The sequence below is a fragment of the Onychostruthus taczanowskii genome, unplaced genomic scaffold (genome assembly GCF_017590055.1).
Source record: "Onychostruthus taczanowskii isolate IOZ18803 unplaced genomic scaffold, ASM1759005v1 scaffold42, whole genome shotgun sequence".
NCBI classification, from domain to species: domain Eukaryota; kingdom Metazoa; phylum Chordata; class Aves; order Passeriformes; family Passeridae; genus Onychostruthus; species Onychostruthus taczanowskii.
In genome coordinates, this window is record NW_024501682.1 from 3276638 (window position 1) to 3290835 (window position 14198).

Consider the following 14198-nt stretch of genomic DNA (forward strand, 5'->3'; position numbering starts at 1 on the left):
TTTTCATGCCAGAGTGGACCAGTGTGGAAAGAGAGGGCCTCCAGAGTATCAGCTTTAGTAGATGGGGACGCACAGGATAGTGTGAAACAGTTGGAAGGCCAGGTTTAAACATGTAACCTGAAACACTGGAAACTAGAACTCACAGCGGGTCTTAGCAACAAAATCAACAATATAGGCAGCGCATGACATGTGATCACCAAAGCAGAAGCAAGGTTGCTTAAATATAGCCTCTGTAGGTATTAGAATATTTCTGAGAAGTACACATCAAGTGCGAGACAGATGCTACTAATAAGTAGAGCTTTAGACATTTATTTTTGTATTAAAATATCCAGCTATATTTATCTGAAAGACTTAACCATACCATTCTTGTCAGAAAGGTATGCAAGTTACTTACTGCTGTCTAGACAAAAAGATTTAAAACTGGAAAAGATAAAACCTTTGTAAAGGAACATGGAAAAGTGCTTTATGACTTCATGAGAAGGGCAGTATCTATGCACTTGAGTCCCCAGAGCTCTGGTTTTAAGAGCATTCTCTGTTGGGGAATTTAGTATATTCACTATTTCGTAAACAGTTTCCTAATGCTTGTTCTTGAACCTAAATTGTTTGGTTTTAGGGGCAGAGGTTAGTAAGTTATGAAAACTCTAGAAAGCTGGGAAAATCAATCAGTCTTACAGGCAGGAGTGTTGTCTGATGATAATCTGACACTTTTGAAGTTGTGGCCACAGTGTGGTGAACCACTTCAAACTAGGATATAAAGATATGAATCATCTACAGAAAGTAAGCTGTCCCACTTCCAAATTTCCTGAAAAAAAAAAAAATCCAGACTACCTGGACACTCACCATAAGTGTTTGGACAGCTTTAACTGATCCTGTGATCTCAGTGAAGAAAATGTTCTTGAAACGAGTTACATGTTTCACCTCTATTTATAGCATAACCATAAACCAGACCTGCTAAACAGAGATTTCCCAATCTCTGCTACAGATATTTGGTACTATGTGGTACATAAAGCTGGAAGGAAGTAGCATACAAAAGAGTTACCACAGACTTCAAGGAGCAGAAAGGTATGAAGAATTTCACAAGTTTCCCTAAATATTCAGAAACCAATATTTTTTTTGGATGGTGCAAATATTTCTCCACCACTACACCCTTTAAGCATTTAATCACCAGCCTAAACAAACAGACTGAGAGCAGTGTTCAAGTAACACTTCAGGACATCAAGCCCCTGTCAAGAGAGAGAGCTCTGGATAGACACAGGAATGAAATTGAATTTGCTCCTTGATCACCCCATTGGCATTGCACAGAAGGAATAACCAAAGAGAAAGCCCAGGTCAGGAGAAGTCAGTGTGCTGGCTTTATACACCTCCTGTTTCCCATTCTGCAGGGAGCAGTGCTGAAGTTCAGGTCATGGACGCAGTGCACAGCAGTGCCCAGAACACAGTGCTCCCTGTGGGTCTCTTCCAGCCACGAGCTGGACAACTGCAGTCCAAACAGCAGGATTATCTATAAAGGTGGCATGATTCAGTCATCTCTCTTTTCCAAAAACTTTCCATGGGCAATTGAGTAAGATCTAGCTTTGCTGAATACTCACCCTTATTCTCTGACTAGATCAAATCACTGCAGAAGCTACAATTTATATTATTGTACTCATACTAACTTGAAATAGGGATCTTAAAATACTTCCTGGTATAAGTCAATATACGTTTTACAAAATTCACACAGTATGAATGCTCAGCAATAACTTCACAAAATTGAGTTCTTGTACCCAAGTAAGTACTGCTGTCATTGACTAGAAATTTTTCCTGCGATTCACTAAATCTCTTAATGGAGAAGAGAATTTGAGATAAGCAAAAGGTGCAAAACTTATTCCTGTCTTGATACAAAATTATAATTGAGCTGCAAAGTACTTTAAAAGGTCATTTTGTTTGTCCTTAAGGCAGAATCAATTTTTGTGTCACTTTTTACAAATGTATGTTCTCAATGATTGTGATTTCATCACCTCTCCAGGCTTGGCTATGTTTATATTTACAAAGGTTTTCCTAACAACTATTCTGACTCTCCCCTGGTGTAATTTAGCTTGTTCTTTCTTATTATATCTGCCGTGAAAACAAAAAGAACATATTACTCCTTTCCTCTTTACAACATTATGGTTCTTTCACATCTTAATTATTGCCCTGACCCTTCCATCTTCTTTTTTGAGCGCTTAACAACTACAATTTTTCAAGTTCTCCTCGGCTACAGTGCTCCAGACTCCTTACCAGTACAAATTCCTAGAAGATTACTTCTGCAGGCTGCATTCTGGTTTTCACATACATACTAGCTGGTCACTTAGCTTTTTAATAATTCATCAACTCAGGTTTAATTTGATTCACATTCCCAGATCTTTTCCAGAGAACTGCTGTCTATTGTATTACCCCATCCTGTATCTGTGCAGATTATTTCTGCCTAACACTTTTCTTTTGTTCCTATTGAACTTAATCCTATTTTATTCAGATGATGTCTCCAATTTGTCAAAATCATTTGGGATTCTAATTCTGCTTTCCACATGTTCAGAACCACCCCCATCTCCTGTCATATGCAAATTTACTGCATAGAATATTATTCCTTTATTCAGATAATTCATGAGAATATTTAACAATATTTAATTGAGAACAATCCCCTGTAGAACCTCCTCAGTATATTTCAATTAAACAGTATAATCAGGTCACTATTATCTAGTTTCTCTTTTAATCCAACTTTGCATTTACTCACAAGACTTAATTTCCTTAGCTTTCCAGTGAGAGAATCATTTAAAAGAGATCCAAAATTTAAGTAACATAGGAGCTGGAGTCTTAGTCGTTCCTGTGGACTTGTGGACCTCATGAGAGCAGGAAGCTAGTTTACTTTGTCATAATTTGACAAGTTATTAAATATTCCCCCTGTCCATGCTGTGTTGTATTTTCTTAGGAATGTTCAGAACATTTGGAATTTTTTCAGAGGGGATTTAGTGATTTTCTCATTCAGTATTAACCGACAATCAAATATTGCCATGGCATAGCATGCAAATGAATTTTATGCAAAAAATCAAAAGCACTTTTGAATTCCTTGTCAGCAAAACATATTCTTCAAATATTCACTATTATGGGGGCAGCATCTGTAAGAGGTCTTGAGTAGGCATAGAACCATGCATCTCATATAAATGATGTATCTCATTGATCAGCATAGTAGAAACATCCCCGTGTGCTGATTTATGTCTCAGTGCCTCAATGTGGTATAAAGGCCCCCACAAAGTATATGGATACCATGTGGTAGTGAATCAGTTATGCTCATTCGGATCACACTCAAAGCACTTATGTCATATTGTTGACTCTTCAGCCACCTGCTCTTGACAAGGAGGTCTGGCACACAGTCTTTGGAGCATACTTGATTTGCTCCAGTCATGCCCTGTTCTGACTATAAAATATATTGTCATCGTTTTCATATTAATATCTTTTGAATAGCCAATCCTATCTGTACATATGCATAAATGAGATGGAAAAGGTGCAGAAGACACATGGTGTCTTTGACGGAATAAGTTTTGTGCATCACTCAGATGGTATCAGCTATCTAAATACACATCTGTCAAATGAAAATTGAGTTGAAAATGAAGTGGCACAACATCCCTGATGAGATTTACTACTAAAATAGATGGTGTACTTTTTATGCTATGACAAGTCATGTGGAAGACCAAGAGGCATTCAGATGTAAGAATCTGATAGAATTACCCTTGAAAAGAAAGAAGTTGAATTATTAGATTTTATGAAAAATAAAATACAAATGCACAATATACATAAACAACTCCTGCTTCAACTCCACACATAACAATTAAAACAAACTCCTCACTAATCCTAACAATGGTTACTATAGTCATTCTATGTCTAGGTGTGGAGGGTTTCTGCATTAATAGGAGGGGAAAAAAACCCATAAAAAGTAATTGTTTTAATGAGCCACATGAGAATATAAATAAAATTGTGGATCAGTATTTACAGGATCTATTGTGTTTGGTCAAGAATATTACTGAAGTTTTCTACTGGCAGATGATTTTGTGCAAAATGTGTGGCTGGAAGAGCATCTTCACTTTTTAAATGATGCTTGAAAAACAGTTATAAAATAGAATTTCACAAGTTGTTTGGGGAAAGATTTTCTTTTGAGTAATCTAATTTAAAATTGAGTTATTCCAGATTTATAATAAATAGCTCAAGTGAAAAAAATATTGGGTTTCATACACAGCGCATGAGGCACTTGCTGGCCATTCACTTCTGCTGTCATTTTATGATGTCTCTGTAAAGAATTAGATATTTATGGGGTGCCCTATTTGCAAATTTATCCAGAGTTTCAATTGTTAAATTTCTATCACCCAATAATCTCATTCATTCAGGATTAAAAATACTTCCTTTAAAAGTATAACATATTATTTATGAATTTTCAGTAACAGGGGAATAAAAAAAAAAAAAAGGAAAAAAGAGTAATTGTACTTGAGACTGGAGTTGAGACCAAACACATTTGTCTGCAGGACTGTTTTGTTGAAGATGTATGAATATCAAAATTCAATAAATATAGACCTGGAGACAGAAACATCTCAAACCACAAATCAAAACTGCTGAGGTCTTCAAGAAATATTCACGTTAGACATGGCCTACAGGACAATCAGTTGCTTCATTTGAGATCAGGAGGAGTTGTTCTGTCAGGAGCGGTGACAGCACAAAAGGAAAATAATCTCAGTACAATTACTAGTCCTGGGGATTAAAGACAAATATATTTCCATGTAGCTATGATTAATGAATAATAACACAGCTAATATTCTGGTCTTTGTCTAATAAAATTTAGCAACTAGCAAAACTAGAAAATTGTAACAAGATCATTTATTGCTATCTCTTCTCTGTTTTTACCCTATTACTGTCTACCTGTAAAAGGTTAAGATGGTTGAGTTCTGTGTGAACTTCTAGAAGATGACATCCTACAGAACTATAAAAGGAAAAGAAATGACAGATAAAAAAGCCCCATACCTGCTTCTTAGTGACTGTCTAGAGCTACAGTGGAACAGAGCCACTGTAGCTCTAGACACTGAGTTTTTTCCTCACACTTTGCCACCCCCCGAAATCAAAACAAGCCTTAAGGCAATTTCCTGAAATGGCACTTTTAGCTAATGGGAAAGCATATTATAGGATGCAGAAAGAACCTATAAATGGCAACAAGGCTAAAATCTTCAGCTCTGGACCCCTATAACCTGTTGTTAATCTAGACACTGAGGAAATGGTGGTATGATGATAATTACTTCTCTGTTCCTCCAAAGGAAGTGCTGCATGGTACACTTTAAATGGAAGGAAAGAATATTGTCTTTTTAGTATTTTTATCATGCGTTGTTGAGCCTGCATTCCTGGGCTACATCCCACTGTGATGAAGCCAAGGGCTCTGTCTACCTGATGAATCTTAAGTGGACAGCAATTTACAGTACATGGGACTGATGGAATTTCTTCCAGTGTAGATACCACTGGTTCCTGCTGTATTCCAAATACTTGAAACATGAAAAAAATATATCTTTCAGAAAAATATCAGAACTGCAAAAATTTTTCCAAGAGACTGGCTTCCCATTGATTTCAGCAGGCAATGGGAAATCATCTAGGTGATGTTATTAAACAGCAAAATTTCCCTTATGCTTCACTTCACTTTTCTGAGGAAAAAAACCCCTCATCAATAGCTGAAAATCCCAGAGGTTCACCAAGACCAGAAAAGGAAGACTCACGTAAAATGGGGTTAGAAAGGACTTCAGGTCATGACCCATGCTGCGTGAAAAGACACTGAAACTCACTGCTTGCAGCCCCTCTCACGTTGTTTCTTCTCTCAATAGGATTTGAAAAAAAAAAAAAAATTATTTTTAGTGTACTTCTACTGAAAGCTTTCAGCCACACAGCATTTTAAGTATCTTTTTTTTAAAATGAAATACAGTATTAAATACATAGACAAAGAGACTACTAATGTAGGTCAGGATAGGCCTATTTTAACTAGGATGCACTTGCCAAATGTGACCGGTATCACAGTGTCAGAAATGCACTAAACTCAAGTCTTGTGTGGTTTATAATTATGTTCATCCACTATGGAAAGCATTCATGCTGTGAGAAGGTCATGCAAGTCTTAACCAACAAGTCACAGTGCAACGAGGAGTCTGCAATGCTTTGGTTCTGCCTTGAGTTCTTCAAATCTGTCTGTAGTGAAAGCATGGTGGGGTGTGTTAGAAGACTGGAGAAGCTTTACTTTACAGAAGATTTTATTGCCTGCAGTGCATATGTGGTTTGTAAGCACAAATGCCTTTGCCCTCTTTTCTATGAAGACATCTGCAAACAGTGAGGTGAAAGCAATACAAGGATCCTCAGGTCACAAAGGGCATGCAGATGCATACTCTCCACTTCCAGTAGGGTGACCCAAGTCCTCTCCAAGGTGAGTCATGTCTAGAATCTTTTCTTCATTTTGGAAGATCATCCCTTACCTAAACTTCTACAAGCATCTCTGATCCAGAGGGAGAACTGCAAATCCTGGAAGATCAAAGTTATTCTTAAGATATGAGTAGTTTGTTTCTTCCTGTGTATCAAAACACTGGAAAGCAGTTCATTCCTCTTTTTGCTCCTGTAAATTTGCTTCTTCCCATGGAGACAGATGAGGTGGCTGCAGACAGAATTAGACAGTCAAATGTTTTGAATGTGATTTGTGCAGCCAGCTCTGCTCTCAGGAATCCAGGGCAGCTAATCTTGAAACAAAAATGAGCACATCCTTCAGAATCAAATACCTGGCATGAGTTATGCAGTTTAAGCTATCTGCCATTAGTTTCAGCTCTAATAAACTAATCTAGAAAATAGCTTGCTTTCCCAAACTTGCTGCTTCTCAGTCTTTTTGGTTGAATAGCTGTAACACGTAGTGGGGACATAATTGCAGGTTCATCATAGATTTAGGAGATGGTAATTCCTAAAATCAAAATTTTAATCATGGTGATTGACATTTTATGTATTTTTCTACAAAGCATGTAGTCTCATTATGCTTTACAGTTTTACAAATACCACATACACTATTAAAAGTAACAGAGAAAGACTATGCTTTAGAGGCTGCCTGCAGGTGGCTATCATGTGAGCAATAGACACATTATTGAAGCAAATCCTTTTTGCACATCTATGTCAGAACAAGAACCATTAGAATATTTAGATTCTTTTGTTGGCTTAAAAGCTCTAAGGTGTCAGGCTCCCCAGTTTCTGGCCTGTAGCGAAGACAAGTTACTGTCTTCTAAAATTTTTATGGGCTACAAGCTGTCTCTCAGGACAAAGAGTTCCTTTTGCAGGTCAGAATCAAAACCTGTTGCATTAAATTTTACTTGCTGTTGCCATGCCAACATGCTCTCTTTGCTCACACTTCATTTTGCACTCTGAACGGCATGCCTAATAAAAAATCAGAACTTTCCATTTTAGCCATCTCAAATGTACATCTGGACTCCATCCCAGACTGTAGGTTCCTTTAGGAAATATTCTAACTCCAGTTAAAAACACAGTTCTTAACTATTTAAAGGTGGTTAGGCATAATCTCACAGCAGGACTGAATTTTAACACAAAACACTTTGATAGGAAACTAATATTCGTATTTGCTGTTATTGTGGAGTTTGGTAAATGACTAGGGCAGAACATGAAGTTGTTTTCCATCATGAAGGGTGCCTATAAAAACTTTAGGGGAAAAAAAGAAAGAATCCTGCATCTAGTGAAGCATCTAAAGGAAAAGATGAGCTATGCAGACAGCATGGGTGCACTGGGGAGCAATACAATTGCTTCCATGTGAAAATGTCTGAAGTTTGCCTCGGTTGACGGTGTAAAACCTTATCCAGTTAATTTCACCATGGGCAGCCTGTGATGGTGTCTTACTAGAGACACAGGCTGGGCTCTTCTGTTCCCAGCTCAGGCTTGGTGTAGGGAGCAGGGCTGAGGCACAGGAATGCTGCCCAAAGCATTCCAGTGGGCAGAGAGGCACGTTGCTTTGTCCCTCACCAAGCTTTAGCCCAACCAAAGAAAACAAAGAGCAGGTTTTGAAGACACTGTAAACTTTGCCCTCACAGCTGGAGGCAGAGTGAAGCAGTGGCAGCCAGCAATAAGGGACAGGCAACAAGAAAACAAAAAGTGATGGAGAGAGACAGCCGCAGCACAAAGGGTTCATTCTGCGCCTCTGTTAAAAAGTCTGAAAGTCCCCTACTGGGGAAAAGAAACCATTAAAATGTTCATTAGAAAGAATATTACCTTGGGCATTTAATATTTATTGCAAGTCTTATAAGCCATTACTCTTGGGATGTATTCCAGTAAGTCCCCATGTACTCCCTGTCCTGCTCCAATCTGTCAGCAGACCAAACATCCCACAGCAAGTGCCAGTGATGCTCTGTGGCAGTGGGATGCTCAGTTTACCAGGAGGTTTCTTTTACATACACAGCTATTTGAGCTTTTGTAGCTGAATCCACTGAGTATTTAATTTTAGATTATCTACAGGAAAAAGTTACAACAAGCAAAAATAAAAGTGAATGTACTTCACACAGTTTTTTCAGCAATGCCAGTGGTTTAAAGAAGAATAAAAAAAACATTGGAAGTGCTGGTCATGTACACAGTACCCAACCCACAACTCCAGCTATGTGTCTGCAGTAGCTTCTCAGCCCCATAATACGAAATCCTCTACCTGGTTTACCTCTAGTGCTTGCTTGTCTTGTTTTTATCTTCTCCAGAATTTGCCTGTAACACAGCTCTTCATTCACCATTTGAAATACAGGGCAGGTTGAAGACATACAAATTACATATTAAGGTTATATATTTCATGCACAGCATGAAAGGCAAACACAACAGTCTGCCAGGAGGCTTGACACGTACCCCTACTTTCTCATTTCTTACTGGACGTAGATACCAACTGACAGCATACAAAGTTTCCTTTTGTATATTGATTTGTGTATTTCTTAAGGCAGACACACCACCAGTCTTCCCATATCCTCTCAGATCCCACTCTAGGGAACATGGCCTGCTGCAGCACGATACTTCCAAAGGTTCTCTGGCCCCAGTATATAACCACAGGTCTGCCGCACTGCTCCAGCTGAGTCTGCCATTAGCTGATGAAGACTCCTTTATATGCTGCCAGAGTGCCCATCTGAAATGGAACAGGAACAGCTTTAGAAATTTCTCAGCCTTATTTATTATGTCACTGCAATTACAGAAATATTCCTACCAGCTGGCGCTCATTTGAATGAACACGTAGACTCAAGATAACTCAGAGGTGAAAAATAACTTTCTATTCTCTAAAGAAGAGAACCTTCCAAAGACTTAACAATTGGTCATACTATCACTTGTGACCTGCACATTTTCAGAAAGTTAGGTTTAACCACTTACAAGACCCTACAAATAGACTAACCCAACTCTAAAGATATTAGAAGGGCAGCAAACTGCTTAGAGAAGTTAAATCCACAGTGCACCTGAATCTAAAGCATTTGTTACAAAATCCCTATGCATTTGATACCCTGTTCTTCCTAAATTAAGAAGATTGGAGACATCCAATATCACAGAGACAATAGTTCAAATAAATCAAATCTCCTCTACTGATCTAATTCTGCTGCTTTCCCCTAAGAATTCCTGCACTCAGGAATTCTTTAATTATGAGAATGAGAACTAGGCTGTCCAGACACATCATGCAGCCTTGATGATATACAACAAACAAGCAATAAATAAAATGTTAATCTTTGCTTTCATTCTGGGCCAGTCAACAGAGCATTAAACCTAGCAGTGATTCCTTTGCCAAGCCATTGTTAGACACAGTTAACATCAAGTAAATACTAATATAGTAAGGTGTATTTCCACATGTTCAGTCACTTATTTATATAGGGAATAAAGAAAATATGTGCTAAAGCACAGTGCGATGAGTCATACTCATAGTAAGTCATAGGTATGTTTTTCCTTTACTAATATGCTACAGGGTAGATTCTGAGGAAACTTTTTCTCAAGATACTTTGGGAAAAAAATGCAGGTTTTTTGTACTTGGGCCCACTTAGTCATAACTGTTGATTTGACAAAATTCATTATTTTCCTTGAAACAAGAAGAACTACTTTTGATATTGCAAAATAGATTTTTAACTGGATTTTCTTTCACAGCACTGAGCCTGAACACAATGTCCTAGGCACACAAACAAAAAAGATTGCAATTACCTGGCAATATGGCATCAACAAAGGAGTAAAATTAATTTTCACATTAATTATACAATTGTGTTGTTGCAGTTTAGCTTGTGGAGGAACAAGCTTGGGGGGAACAAGTTGGTTTTTTTACTTTCTCTGTCATAGAAGGAATTACTCTAAACATGGCTTTCTATCTTCTTTCTTAATGAATGTGCATCTTATAAAAGAGAGAAATTCTAATTTTTTCATATTCAAAATGTATGAAAATGTAGTCTAGGTTAAGATATATAAAAACATCAAACTCAACAGACTGGGGAGAAAGAGAATACTTTCCACTATTTCATCTTCATCATCAGACAGGACACAATCACTAAATTCTGGTTCTCTGTTCTCTTTGTACATGTAGGTGCTGTCAATCAGCTAAGTGCAGTTGGAGTGTAAGAACTTCCCTTGATATCTGTTAATTGATCTCTTTGCCTAGGAACCTAAGGATATGGTAAGGATATGATACATGCTTCTGGTACATGGAAACAAGAGTCAATGGAATATGATACTGTAATGAGAAAAGAAACAAGGAATTTCTGTTTAGGGTGAGATTCTGTAAGTTACTATTTGCAACTTGCCCACTGTTAAACTCTGGCCCTCTCATGTTTTTGAAAAAGAGCAGTGACTGCACAAAGGTCTCTCACTCTCTGCAATAATCCCGCAGTATTCACAGGTTTAATCAGTTGCAAAATATTGGTTATATAGTAGATAACTATCACTTCTGTGTGCCATAGGAATCCCTGGCTAGAGACAGATGTCTACTCTGTGTGTTTTCAATAGATGTCCTCTATTACACCTCCTGAAGTTACTTGAAAGAATTTAATATTCTCACTTCCTCCTAGGTAAATCAATCCTGTGTTTTTCCTCCTGGAGTTTATTGTCTTTTTCTGTATTCTGTTTAGACTGAGGTCAATGGTTCTGGTCTCTGTTTCCTCCCCAGCTACCCCAACCCACTGCCACCTTTCCAGGCAGGAAAACCCCAAGAGACAGTCAGCAGCAAAGTGAAGGTCAGAGATTTCCCTTGCTGTCCTTCGACGCCTTCCCGCAGCAGCCTGAGTCAGCAGTCAGCTCCTCACAGATTAGATCTGCCTGCTCTCTTGAGAGCACACACAAAAAATAAAACTTCATGACTGATGACTCCTTCATGAGGAATCCAGTCATTTCTAATCCAGTCCTTCACCCTAGCAGGATTCTTTTCCTCACAAATTGTTACATGATTTCCTCTTTAAATTGGTTCATGTCCTATCCCAGGTAGGATAGGATGTGAACCAGCTGAAGTAGGTCTGAACAGAAATTTATCTCCATTTTACTTCAGTTAAATTCCTATTTGAATAGCAAACACGTAAAATTTTATTCACTTTTAACAGTTGGTCTTTTTCTTCAATTTTTTAGCACATCCATAAAAATTATGAGTCAATCCACATTTCACAACAGTTTATGTTGTTCTTAAGCACAATTTTCAGTTCAGACTCCTTCCACATAAAATATTTTTCTGGAAGTGAGAAGATTTGTTTTAAAGCTGTAAATTTCAACTTTTGAAACTGAGTATTGATTCTCATTTCCGATGATCTAACACAAGTCAGTTTACAGCCTTCAAAAAGTGTGTCTTCAGCATTCTCTGATATCCAGTGGAGTTACTGGTGACAACAGTATAAAGCTTTGACCAATAGAGAGTCTTAGTCCAAAGCCAGTCTTGAAGCTGGTGGTTACCCAGTAATAAATATGAGATACAAACAGAGCTCAGTTATAAGGGGAAGGCTGCCTGACAAAACAAGTGAAATGCAGAGTCTTGCTGCAAGGGATGGGTGATTCTCATGCAAGGTCAATAGATAGAGAACATGAAGGTCTCTGCAGCATTTTTCTGGAATTTCCTTGTTTACTAGCACAAGTTCAGCTGAGACAGACAAAACCACTGTCACTTCAAAGAACCATTTTTTATCTACAGCAACATGACATATCCTGGAGCATACAGCCTCATGATCCAGGCACTACTGAGGACTCCAGACACCTTCCCTCAATTTCCCTGGGTCAATGCTGCCTACATTTCAGTGGGACTCATGGTGATCTTATGCTCACTTTTGCTGACAGGCCCAGCTGCCAGGGCAGGCTGGCAAGTCTCAGCCCAGGTGGAAACTCCTGTGTGATCACACAGGTGCAATGAGGATGGGATTCCCATCCCAGGGGCTGCCTCAGCTGGCCAAGCTGCTGAAGGAAACACTAAATGGAGGAGTGTGTCAGGAAATCATCATTTCTCCAAGCCACAGATCTTCTTTAAAGTCACTGCTCATCACAGGAAATACTTATTAACCTTTTCTGTGTTCAAGGCCTTCACACATCCCTTTGGTGAGGATGTTTAGGTCAAGCTCACTTCTTTGTTCCAAGAAACCAGTATTAATATTGCCATTCATCCTAAGCTTTAGCACAGAGGACAGAAGACTTCTGAAGGAAACCCACAGCACCCTTACGATCCCAAATACATATATACCTCACTCAGCAGAAAACCCCAGAGTTCTTTCAAGTAAGCCTCAGTTGCTCTTATCTGAGGTGAAAGATACAGCTTTGAACATTTGGGTGGCAGCTCTGACACACAGTTCAGTGTTGCACCACCAGCACTATCCACACTCCTAAATGGAAGCAGCCACAGCTGCTCATTTCTGTGCTCAAACCATCTCTGTCACCATTAACAGAACTACCAAACCCAAGCCTTCAGGAGATGTTAAATTAGGAAGTCCCTTTTGTGACTTCTGATGGTGCTTTCACCATGCCAGGATATTCAGTCTTGCCAAAATGGTATTACTTCTGAGTAATTTAAATACTACTTAAAAAGAAATTATTTACAAAATTGTGTGTCTGGATTTCAGAAGCCATGATGACTACAGATAGCCTTGCAAACTTTCAACTTGAACTGAAATTTAGGCATCTGAGTCTCACTTAAGGGGCTTGAGTTTTCCCTTTACCCAGTACAGATGAGCTTGTTTATGGCTAAGAACTCTACATGACCTTGTAGATTAAGCAATGTCAAATGTCTTTCCTATCAAAGGAGTGGAGCAGCCCTGACACAGATGTAGTGTGGGTCAGCTAGCATTTGGGAGAGTGCCAGGTTGCATTTAATTCCTAGACACAGCTCAGCATAGGCCAGAGACTGCTTCCAAAAGTCAACTTGGGAGTTTTACGTGTAGAAGACTTCAACACTATGGACACAAACCCTGCCAGTTGCAAATATATTTAGAGCTAAACCCTCTAACATGGCAGTGAGGGCCAGACACAGAAATCCTTTTGCGTCTCAGCAACTATGTCCCACAGTCCAAGTCAGCAAAGCAAAGAGAAAAAAAGTATATGTGTATTTGTTACACAAAGGTTTGTCCTACTCTGGGAACTTTCTATTCTTGGAGACAAAAAAATTAAAAAATTCTGCTAATGACTGGGCATACCATATTCTTAAGCTATAGAGTTGCACTTGTAAAATGGAAACACAGGCTCACAGCTGATAAATAACCAGAGAGAGCATTCACCAAGCTGATTATAAATATGTGCTCAGATAGCTCAGGGACTCTGAGGATTGAAATCATGAGATAGACTACATGGCAACACGGTTATTTAAATACCTCTTCATCCACAGGGAGTTCAACCATTATTCAAAGAGAGGAAGCATATTCACTCCTGAGTGCTCCAGACATGGGACAGTTATGAAAAGCTTTCTGAACAAATGAAGCAAATGGTATCCCACGGGGAGACAGAACAACAGCTTCTGTCCCAGCCTCAAAACTGACTGTACCTGAATGAACAGGGGCTGAAAGGTAACTGGGATCATGGACAGCAGCATTTATTGAAGCCTGTCCCTCCATCTCAAGGGTTACTTATGAAGGTTAACAACTTTATACAGTGGCAATAAATACAGCTGACACCAAGAAAACAATTAGATTAACATATAAACAGTTGAGGCTATAATGCTATTAAAAAGGACATTCAAG

The 14198-nt window shown here is 38.6% G+C and overlaps 1 long non-coding RNA gene across 1 annotated transcript in view; it reads right to left on the minus strand.

Annotated features, from left to right (window-relative positions):
* LOC121340704 overlaps positions 1 to 14198 on the minus strand; it is a 107234-nt gene that overhangs the window by 30573 nt on the left and 62463 nt on the right. Inside the window, exon 3 of the long non-coding RNA XR_005953345.1 lies at positions 8896 to 9166. This is a non-coding gene — a long non-coding RNA (uncharacterized LOC121340704). The remainder of the gene's footprint in view (positions 1 to 8895; positions 9167 to 14198) is intronic.